The sequence below is a fragment of the Eriocheir sinensis genome, chromosome 11 (assembly GCF_024679095.1).
Source record: "Eriocheir sinensis breed Jianghai 21 chromosome 11, ASM2467909v1, whole genome shotgun sequence".
Taxonomy (NCBI): Eukaryota; Metazoa; Arthropoda; class Malacostraca; order Decapoda; family Varunidae; genus Eriocheir; species Eriocheir sinensis.
Window position 1 is genome coordinate 11,357,762 of NC_066519.1, and position 12,839 is coordinate 11,370,600.

Consider the following 12,839-nt stretch of genomic DNA (forward strand, 5'->3'; position numbering starts at 1 on the left):
AGGAGTGGGGGGGGAGTTGGAGCTTTTGGGACGTGAGGAAAACAGTGAACCGAATACGCGGCTTTGTTATCCCTCTCCTCCTCTTCCACTTCCTCTTCCTTTTCCTATACGTCCCCTCTTCCTGGTCCTTGTTCTCCTCCTCCTCCTCCTCCTCCTCCTCCTCCTCCTCCATAGTCGAACAAAAGGTAATTGTGTGTCACGGTATCTTTTTTAAGGAAGAGGAGCGGAACAAACTCGCTCCGTCGGTCTCTATTTAATATTTATGTAAGCAATAACATTGTAATTTTCTTACCACTTGTATTCTCAACTCCGTCAAAGGGAACGGCGGGTCGTCGCAATGCAGAGGGTCGGGTCGCGGGGTCGTGGCGTGGCCCAGTACGACCAACAGCCCGCTCTCCGCCCGGCTCTCGCGACGACTTCCACCCTACCTCGCCCGAATCTTCCCTTCATCTTCAAAGCCAAACTTACACTCAACTCAATCGCGTCTTTTCGGAACTGGGAAAATATTGAGTCCACGAGATTAAAAAGTGCTAAAACTCCCGCCGCAGCCGAGGCATTCCCGCCCCTGTGCTGCCGGTCTTGTAGGGCCGATGTCGCCGCCCCGAAATTGTGGAGAGTCTTGCGCTTTAGGCTGAGCGAACGAAACGAAATGTAGTCGCTGTCGAAATGCAAACTTCTCGTTAGGCTTTGTTGGCCAAGTTACATTTGGCTTTGTCGCCGCCCGAGTTTGTTGCGAGTTACTTGGAGGAGGAGGAGGAGGAGGAAGAGGAGAAGGAAGAGGAAGGATGCCGATCGACCTAGGAGGATGTGAGGAAGAGCTGTAGGCCAGGAGTGGAGGGCGGAGTCATGAGGAGGACGAGGACGAGGACGAGGAGGTGGAGGAAAGGGAGGAGAGGTGTAGGTTGAGTGGAGCAGAGGGAGAAGATAGGGAGGGAGAGAAGAGGAAAGGTGGAGGAGGGGCAAAAGAGGGAGATGAAGGGAGGGTGTGAAGAGGCGAAAGTTACGACGAGATGCTTAATGAGAGAGGGTGAGAGGGAAGGTGAGAGGCTCGGAGGGGGGGAGGAATACATAGGAATACATAGGAATACATAGGTCCTCGAGGGGGGGAAGACGTGACAGAGAGAGAGAGAGAGAGAGAGAGAGAGAGAGAGAAAGTTAGGTAAGAAAGAATGAAAGGAGGAAAGCAGATAATTGATGCAGAATGAGGAAAAAAGCGAAAAAAAGTGAACGATGTAGGTAATTAACGAGAGAGAGAGAGAGAGAGAGAGAGAGAGAGAGAGAGAGAGAGAGTGTTAAGCTTTGATAAACATGGACCTTTGAGATAAAAGAAAATTATGTGACAGTACATAGGAGCTTTGTGTAAGGCTCCATCCTCTTCCTCCTCCTCTTCCTCCTTTCTCTCTTCCTTCTCCTCCTCTTCTTCCTCTTCCTCTTTTTCTTCAGACTCAGACGCCGAAGTTCTTGCCTCCACACGCGCGCCGCCAACGACCCAAGAACGCCTGCCCCTTCTCACCCCCAGACCCATGACTCTCCCCTGCCATGTGCCTCCGTCAGCCCCGTCAGCCCCGTCAGCCCCGAGTGCCATCCCTTCACCAGTAGCTTTTTCCACTTCCTCCTCTGGCCCTCAGAAGCCGCCTCTCCCCTCAACCTCTTCCGCCGCCGTCATCGCCTCCATCAATACCTCCCAGGACTGTCGGTGGCGCGTCTTTCAGCGGGTGTCAGCGTCTCCGTCAGCGGCAGGGTAAAAGGTGGCCGGCAAAGTAAGCGCCTGACAGCAATATGTTGAGCCGTGAGATGTTCCTTCTGCGCGTGACTCCCCGTGTGATGGAGCTCCGCGGGTTGACTGACACCTTCTGCCTGACGCTGCGACGGACTGCGATGTTTGCCGTCCCTTCTCCGTCGCTCTTATAACGCTACGCCCTCCACGCACTCCTCTCAATCTCTTTTCCAGGACTTGCTCTCTTCCTCTTGTTGTTTCAGCTTTGAATTATTGAGTATTATCAGGAACCTCAAGACTGCGCGGTGTTTGCGGCCTCTTTTCCGTCACTCCTTTAACGCTACGCCATCCACGCCCTCCTCTCTCTCTCCCAAGCTATTCTGCAGGAGATGGAAGCGTCTAACCTACCCTAACCGACCCTGGACTTCGGTATGTGGTTCTGAAAGTCTTATTTTCCTTATGTTTTGTAACGCTTTGATCTACCCTTCGTCGGCTATTGTTTGTGTTTCACCGGTGTAACTCTTCTGAAAATGTTAAGCAAAGGTTCAGTTGTATCTTTGCTCTGGGTTATCGAGTGTTACTGTGCTTACAACAACACTCAGGCTTTTGCAAGTGTTTTTGTTTAAAGGTAATTTCCCAGTTTGTGTCTTCCGTGAACTTCGTCGGTTTTCGTTATCTGTAAGTAACTCTGAATGTTTTTTTTTTTTTGTTTTTCTTTTGTCTTTGATGGTCCCAAGAATGCTTCCGTTATTATGTTTTTATTTTTTTATTTACCTTTTTTTACATCAGAGGAATATAAAAAAAAAGCTCGCTACTCGTATACCATCACTTTTTTTCACATTTTTCATTTATATTTTTAGTTCAGTTTTCCTCCTTTATCCTTTACTTTTTTCTCTTTTTGTATGCCCTTCATCACTCTTTCCCATCATTTTTTCTTAACATTTTTTTTCTTGGCCGACTTTTTTTCTCCCCAAAATTTTGCTCTCTTCATTACTTTCTTTCCTTTTTTCTCCCCCAGTTTTCCTCCTCTCTATCCCTACATTTATCTTTTTATTTGGTCCTCCCTCCTCCTTTCCCTTATTTTCCCTCCCTTTCTCTTGATTCGGTTTTTTCTCCTTTACTTCGTCCAGTTCATTATTTTTCTTTTTCCTTTTTCACTTCTCTCCTCGTTCCCCTCTCTTTATTTTCCTTTTTGTATCGTCTTCATTTATTTTCCCACATTTTCTTCACTTTGTTTCTTCTTACATAAGTTTTCCTTGCTTTCTTTATTTCATTCATTTCAACTTGTATTTTTTTCACTTGTTTTCCTCCCCTTTTCCTATTTTATCTTTTTTTAATTCAGTTTTCCTCCCTTTTCCTTCTTTTACTATCTGTGTTGTCCTTATTCATCTTTGTTTCGTGTTTCCTTCCTTTTTTCCTTTTCATTTTCTCTCTTTTTTCCTTTTATTCCATTTATCCTTCTCTTCCTTTTATCCTTTTTTATTCAGGCTTTCTTCCTTTTTTTTTTTCTTTTTTACTACAGTTTTCCTCCCTTTTCCTATTGTTTTCCCTTTATGTATTGACCTCTTTCCTCTTCCCCATAGTTTTCCTCCACTTTTTCTTACATGATTTTTTTTCCTCCTTATTCTTCTCTCCCTTCATCAACTTCTCTACTTTTCTTCTTCACTTTTCCATTCTTTTCCTTTTGTTTTCCTCTTTTATATTTTTCTTATTCCTCTTTCCCATATTTTTTTTCCACTCTACTTCTTACACGATTTTTTTCTCCTTATTCTACTCTCCATTCATCAACTTGTCTCTCCCTTTCTATGTTCCTTTTGCTTCCTTTCACTATTTTTTTCCATTTTTAATTCTTCCTCTTCCCCAAAAATATCCTTCTACTCTATTTCTCACACGTATTTTTCCTCCTTATTCTTCGTTCCCTTCATCAATTTGACTTTCACTTCTTCCTCAAGTTTTCGTCCCTTTTGTTTTTTGTATCGTCTTTATTCCTCTTACCCGAAATTTGTCTTCCTACATTTTTTTCTTCATTTCTTCCCACCCTATTCTTCGTTCCCTTAATTTTCTTCGCCACCACCCAGCAGCCACTCCCTTAACCCTTACACTGCCAAGCTGCCGTTCGTGCGCGCATTTCAATCGCCACAAACTTTCCCGACCTTCCCGTCATCACCGCATCATCTTTTCATCCACATATTTATATTCTGTAAAGTCCTGTACATGAGACTGTATTATATTTTGTAGTACAATACCTATAGTTAGGCATATGAATACAATTTACATTATACCTTATGCATATGACGAACATATTTTCTGAAAAATGAAATATATATATATATATATATATATATATATATATATATATATATATATATATATATATATATATATATATATATATATATATATATATATATATATATATATATATATATATATATTTCCTTTTGTAAATTTCACTAACGCGGCAATATTTATCTTAGCAAATCATCAACTGTCTTCACCTCCTTTATTTATTTATTAGGCTTCTGTAAATTTCTCTACCGCTGAAATAATTTTTCTTAGTGACTGGATCAACTATATATATATATATATATATATATATATATATATATATATATATATATATATATATATATATATATATATATATATATATATATATATATATATATATATATATCTCTTCTTTCAACCTCCTTTTATATATTAGGCTATTACATCTGTAAATTTCTCTACTGCTGCAAATTTTTCCTTACCAACTTGATCAACTATATCTAAATATATCTAAAACGCTATTCTCTTCTTTCAACCTCCCTTTATTTATTAGGATTCTTCCGTACATTTCTCTACCGCTGAAATATTTTTTCTTAGAAACTGGATAAACTATATACAACCTACTTTTATTTATTAGTCTTTCTTCTTCTACAAATTTTTCTAACGCTGTAGTATTTTTTTTAGCAACTGATAAACTATCTAAACGCACTCCTCTTCCTTCAACTTCCTTTTGTTTTTTTTGGTTCCTCTGTAAATTTATCTACCTCACAAATATTTTTGTTAGCCACTGTATATATATATATATATATATATATATATATATATATATATATATATATATATATATATATATATATATATATATATATATAGTTGATCCAGTATCTAAGACAAATATTTCAAGAAAATTTACAGAAAAAAACCTAATAAATAAAGGAGGTTGTATATAGTTGATCCAGTTCTATGAAAATATTTCAGCGGTTGAGAAATTTACAGAAGAACCCTGATAAATAAAGGGACTTTCATAGTATTCCTGTATTTTTCTTTTCATTCCTTTTCGTCTTCCTTTTACTCGTGTTTTTCATCTAAAAGACAGTTAAGAAAAAACATGTCGGAGTTATGGTGTTGAGATCGTTAATAATTATTTGCGGACTGAAAAAACAAAATAAATCTATATATATATATATATATATATATATATATATATATATATATATATATATATATATATATATATATATATATATATATATATATATATATATATATATATATATATATATATATATATATATATATATATATATATATATATATATATATATATATATATATATATATATATATATATATATATATATATATATATATATATATATATATATATATATATATATATATATATATATATATATATATATATATATATATATATATATATATATATATATATATATACGTTATCCTCATCCTTTAACCTCCTTTTATATCTTAGGCTTTTTCTTCTGTAAATTTCTCTAATGTTTTAATATCTCTCTTAGCAACTGAACAACCATCTTAACGCTATCCTCTTCCTTCGATCTCCTTTTATTTATTCATTTTTCTTCTAAATTTCTCTAACGCGACAATATTTCTCTTAGCAACTCATCAACTATCTTAACCTCTATATATATATATATATATATATATATATATATATATATATATATATATATATATATATATATATATATATATATATATATATATATATATATATATATATATATATATATATATATCCTTCTTTTATATATATATATATATATATATATATATATATATATATATATATATATATATATATATATATATATATATATATATATATATATATATATATATATATATATATATATATATATATATATATATATATATATATATATATATATATATATATATATATATATATATATATATATATATATATATATATATATATATATATATAGTATATTAATACATATATATATATATATATATATATATATATATATATATATATATGTTTATATAATATATATATATATATATATATATATATATATATATATATATATATATATATATATATATATATATATATATATATATATATATATATATATATATATATATATATATATATATATATATATATATATATATATATATATAGATATATATATATATATATATATATATATATATATATATATATATATATATATATATATATACCTATATATATATAGGCTATTTATATATATATACTATATATATATATATATATATATATATATATATATATATATATATATATATATATATTATATATATATATATATATATATATATATATATATATATATATATATATATATACACGCTATCCTCTTCCTTCAACCTCATTTTATTTATTAGGCTTTTTCTTCTTTAAATTTCTCAAGCGCTGCAATATTTTTCTTAGCAACTGATTAACTATATACAACCTCCTTTTATTTATTATACTATCTAAAACGCTATTCTCTTCTTTCAACCTCCCTTTATTTATTAGGCTTCTTCCGTAAATTTCTCTACCGCTGAAATATTTTTTTTAGCAACTGGATAAACTATATACAACCTACTTTTATTTATTAGGTTATTTTCTTGTGCAAATTTCTCTAACGCTGTAATATTTTTCTTAGCAACTGATAAACTATCTAAACACCCTCTTCTTCCTTCAAACTCCTTTTATTTATTTGGCTTCCTCTGTAAATTTCTCTACCTCACAAATTATATATATATATATATATATATATATATATATATATATATATATATATATATATATATATATATATATATATATATATATATATATATATATATATATATATATATATCACGCTTATAAGGTTCTGAACGCATGTAAAATGGATAAGAAAAATGTTTATACAGTTTTGGAGGAAAGAAGGTTCCAGATTTCCCAGATCTCCTGAATGTGGATGATCAGCTTATCCACTGTGGAGGTGTCACGGCCTCGTAGTCAGCGCTTAATCAAGCTCCAGATGTTCTCGATTGGGTTGAAATCGGGACTGTTACCTGGCCAGTCTTTAATTTATTCAATGTCGACCCACTCAAACCAATTTGTGATCAATTTGGCGGTGTGAGCCGGTGCACTGTTTTGCATGATTATTTCACTTATGCATTTTGTGAAACAGTCCTCCAGATTGTCAGCAAGAAGCTCAAGATAACATTCTTTGTTGAGAGTGAGTTTTTTTGGCAGCACTACTAAAGTCCCAGTGCCATGATACCCAAATGCTCCCCAAACCATCACACTGCTTGGGTGTTTTACATTTCCCTCAGTGTACTTAGGGAGATAAGGATCTGAGCCAGGACGTAACCTCACTTTCCCTCGTCTGTTGCCAGTCACTGTAAAAGTTGCCTCATCTGACCACAGAACTGTTTTCTACTTCTCTGAAGCCCAGGCTAAATATTTACGGCAAAACAAGAGTATTTTGTTTTTTGTACTGCTGTTAAAATGGGCTTCCTTCGTGGTGCACGATACTGGAATTTAAGGTCGTGATGAAGGCATTTCTGAATAGTTCGCACTGAGACGTCCTGAAGGAGCCTTGGGTTCTTTTCCTTCAGTTCTTTTGGACTGATGAGAGGCTCATTGTCCATCTGACGCTTCAGCACCTTCAGGGTCATCGTAGAAGTGACACGAGGCCTCCCTGTCCTTTTCTTCTTAGGTGGCGGTGAGACAGCATGTCCCGCGTCCCTACATTTTTTTGTATAACACTGCACACTACGAAGTGCCGCACCCTTGATGGCAGCTATTTCTTTATTTCCTTTTCACCCTAGGCTCAGGGAACATATAGAGGAAATTTGTTCTTTTCTCAGCTCTTTCTTAGGTCCCATTGTCAAGCACAAGACAGGAAAGCAAAGCACACTTTGCAACAAAAAACACGCTGTGCAACATAGACACTCAGACACATGCAGTCCGTATAAGGTAACGCCTCACACTTAGACAACAACACATGGTGAGGGCCTCAATGTCACTTGCCTGAACCCATCATCTCCGCGCCAACAAAATCGGCGGATTTGATACTTGTTTTTAGAGGGTGGTTTGTTCCGCGCCCAGAGTGATGGCGCTGGGTGTTTTGCGCCATCACTTTGGGCGCTGACTGTATATATATATATATATATATATATATATATATATATATATATATATATATATATATATATATATATATATATATATATATATATATATATATATATATATATATATATATATATATATATATATATATATATATATATATATATATATATATATATATATATATATATATATATATAGTTGATCCGAAATACTTCAGCAGTAGAAAATATACAGAAAAAAGCATAATAAATAAAAGGAGGTTGTAAATAGTTGATCCATTGGCTTAGAAAAATATTTCAGCGGTTGAGAAATTTACAGAAGAACCCTAATAAATATAGTGAGGTACATACTATTCCTGTATTTTTTTCTTTTCTTTCCTTTTCATCTTCGTTTTACTCGTGTTTTCCTCTTAAAAGACAGTTAAGAAAGAAGAAAAACCCTAATAAATAAAGTAAGGTACATTCTATTCCTGTATTTTTTTTCTTTTCTTTCCTTTAGGCGTGATCCGCCCCTTCCAAATGGCCAACAAGCGAACTACACGCAACAACTATCACACACACACACACACACACACACACACACACACACACACACACACACACACACACACACACACACACACACACACACACGACCCTTAACTATAGGCCTGCTCCGCCCCCACCAACAGGCAAACTAGCGAACTACACGGAACAACTATCACTAACTATCATTCACACACAAAGAAAAGTTGGCGGGACAAGCGCGCGTCCTTCCTTCCTTTCAGTACCTCAGTCTGACGCAAACCTCCACCTCGTCGTCGGCATTCGGCAACAGTCTCCGTCCAGCCGTCGATCTGTGTGTTGGTAGCGGGAGCTCTTCGCCAGCCCTTCAGTCTGACGCAAACCTTCACCTCCTCGTCGGCAAGAGTCTCTGTCCAGCCGTCGTTCTGTGTGTTTGCCGCGGGAGCTCTTCGCCAACTCCCGCTGTCCCTGAATCTGCTGGGCTGGGTTCGATTCCCCTGCACCTTCGGCCAAGTGTTCATTTGCTACGGCCCCTGACTATGTATCTTCCGGGTCTCGGTTCGATACCCGCCTTCACCTCCATGTTAGAAGTGTGTTATACCGGCGGGGAGTCCTCAACAAGCGCCGCCCCCGCCCACGTAACTGTTGGCCCCGGTTCGAATCCCACCCTCGCCTACAAGCCCCGTACCCGCCCACGTATACTGTTGGTCTCGGTTCGAATCCCGCCCTCACCACAAACCCCGTACCCGCCCACATAAATGCTGGTCTCGGTTCGAATTCCGCCCTCGCCTACAAGCCCCGTCCTTAATAAGCCCCGTACCCGCCCATGTAAATGCTGGACCCGGTTCGAACCCCGCCCTCGCCTACAAGCCCCGTACCCGCCCATGTAAATGCTGGACCCGGTTCGAACCCTTCCCTCACCTACAAGCCCCGTCCTTAACAAGCCCCATACCCGCCCATGTAAATGCTGGCCTCGGTTCGAATCCCGCCCTCACCTACAAGCCCCGTCCTTAACAAGCCCCAAACCCGCCCATGTAAATGCTGGCCCCGGTTCGAATCCCCCCCTCACCTACAAGCCCCGTCCTTAACAAGCCCCAAACCCGCCCATGTTAATGCTGGCCTCGGTTCGAATCCCGCCCTCACCTACAAGCCCCTTCCTTAACAAGCCCCATACCCGCCCATGTAAATGCTGGCCCCGGTTCGAATCCCGCCCTCACCTACAAGCCCCTTCCTTAACAAGCCCCAAACCCGCCCATGTAAATGCTGGCCCCGGTTCGAATCCCGCCCTCACCTACAAGCCCCGTCCTTAACAAGCCCCAAACCCTCCCATGTAAATGCTGGTCTCGGTTCGAATCCCGCCCTCACCTACAAGCCCCGTCCTTAACAAGCCCCGTACCCGCCCATGTAACTGCTGGCCCCGGTTCGAACCCCGCCCTCTGCTGCATGTTACAAGTGACCTCGCCTCCACCCAGCGTAACCATGCAGTGTGTCACATATATACAAAGGAAGGGGCCTGTGAGACTTCAGTGACTTCCGGCAGCACTTCGAGGTCAACATCACCACCTCAGAGTCCTAAAGTATACATTGAAATTATACGTATGGGTGGTTGTGGTGACGGGAGTGGTGGTTGTGGTGACTAGGGATGTGTGGTTGTGGTGACTAGAGATGTGTGGTTGTGGTGACTAGGGATGTGTGGTTGTGGTGACTAGGGATGTGTGGTTGTGGTGACTAGGGATGTGTGGTTGTGGTGATTAGGGATGTGTGGTTGTGGTGATTAGGGATGTGTGGTTGTGGTGACTATAGGGATGTGTGGTTGTGGTGATTAGGGATGTGTGGTTGTGGTGACTATAGGGATGTGTGGTTGTGGTGATTAGGGATGTGTGGTTGTGGTGACTATAGGGATGTGTGGTTGTGGTGATTAGGGATGTGTGGTTGTGGTGACTATAGGGATGTGTGGTTGTGGTGATTAGGGATGTGTGGTTGTGGTGACTATAGGGATGTGTGGTTGTGGTGAGTAGGGATGTGTGGTTGTGGTGGTTGTGGTGACTAGGGATGTGTGGTTGTGGTGACTAGGGATGTGTGGTTGTGGTGAGTAGGGATGTGTGGTTGTGGTGACTAGGGATGTGTGGTTGTGGTGACTAGGGATGTGTGGTTGTGGTGGTTGTGGTGACTAGGGATGTGTGGTTGTGGTGACTAGGGATGTGTGGTTGTGGTGACTAGGGATGTGTGGTTGTGGTGACTAGGGATGTGTGGTTGTGGTGACTAGGGATGTGTGGTTGTGGTGACTAGGGATGTGTGGTTGTGGTGGTTGTGGTGACTAGGGATGTGTGGTTGTGGTGATTAGGGATGTGTGGTTGTGGTGGTTGTGGTGACTAGGGATGTGTGGTTGTGGTGACTAGGGATGTGTGGTTGTGGTGACTAGGGATGTGTGGTTGTGGTGACTAGGGATGTGTGGTTGTGGTGGTTGTGGTGACTAGGGATGTGTGGTTGTGGTGACTAGGGATGTGTGGTTGTGGTGATTAGGGATGTGTGGTTGTGGTGGTTGTGGTGACTAGGGATGTATGGTTCCGACAAAAATACTGGTTTTCTGAAATAATAATAGCACTCCGCCTCTTCCCGGTATAAGTCATAATACCGATACTGAAAAAAATTACGATAATACATGTAGTGGTATTTATGTTGAAATTTATAACTTTTCGCTTGTCTATTCTCGTACAATAACTTGTGGAACACTACAATCGCACAAGGCAGTTTACGGTGACTTCAAACTTTAATTATTTTTTGCATGAGAGAGAGAGAGAGAGAGAGAGAGAGAGAGGGACTACAATCACACAAGGCAGTTTACGGTGACTTAAAACTTTTATTATTTTTTTCAAGAGAGAGAGAGAGAGAGAGAGAGAGAGAGAGAGAGAGAGAGAGAGAGAGAGAGAGAGAGAGAGAGAGACTACAATCACACAAGGCAGTTTACGGTGACTTCAAACTTTAATTATTTTTTGCATGAGAGAGAGAGAGAGAGACTACAATCACACAAGGCAGTTTACGGTGACTTCAAACTTTAATTATTTTTTGCATGAGAGAGAGAGAGAGAGAGAGAGAGAGAGAGAGAGAGAGAGAGAGAGAGAGAGAGAGAGAGATACCCTGAGTTCACTTCCTTTCGAATCATCCATCTCTCATATAACTTAGCTCTCTTTCTTTCTCTCTCTCCTTTTTATATAGGTAACAGATTCTCGTGTCATATGAAATGCCTCCTATATCTCCTGTGTCTTGTGTCCCCCCACACCCAGGAGCTGCCGTGACGAAGGCCTGACTCAGCGCCTGTGTCCTGTCCCCCACACCCAGGAGCTGCCGTGACGGAGGCCTGACTCAGCGCCTGTGTCCTGTCCCCCACACCCAGGAGCTGCCGTGACGGAGGCCTGACTCAGCGCCTGTGTCCTGTCCCCCACACCCAGGAGCTGCCGTGACAAAGGCCTGACTCAGCGCCTGTGTCCTGTCCCCCACACCCAGGAGCTGCCGTGACGAAGGCCTGACTCAACGCCTGTGTCCTGTCCCCCACACCCAGGAGCTGCCGTGACGGAGACCTGACTCAGCGCCTGTGTCCTGTCCCCCACACCCAGGAGCTGCCGTGACGAAGGCCTGACTCAGCGCCTGTGTCCTGTCCCCCACACCCAGGAGCTGCCGTGACGAAGGCCTGACTCAGCGCCTGTGTCCTGTCCCCCACACCCAGGAGCTGCCGTGACGGAGACCTGACTCAGCGCCTGTGTCCTGTCCCCCACACCCAGGAGCTGCCGTGACGAAGGCCTGACTCAGCGCCTGTGTCCTGTCCCCCACACCCAGGAGCTGCCGAGACGAAGGCCTGACTCAGCGCCTGTGTCCTGTCCCACACACCCAGGAGCTGCCGTGACGGAGACCTGACTCTGCGCCTGTGTCCTGTCCCCCACACCCAGGAGCTGCCGTGACGGAGACCTGACTCAGCGCCTGTGTCTGTCCCCACACCCAGGAGCTGCCGTGACGGAGACCTGACTCTGCGCCTGTGTCCTGTCCCCCACACCCAGGAGCTGCCGTGACGGAGACCTGACTCAGCGCCTGTGTCCTGTCCCACACACCCAGGAGCTGTCGTGACGAAGGCCTGACTCAGCGCCTGTGTCCTGTCCCCCACACCCAGGAGCTGCCGTGA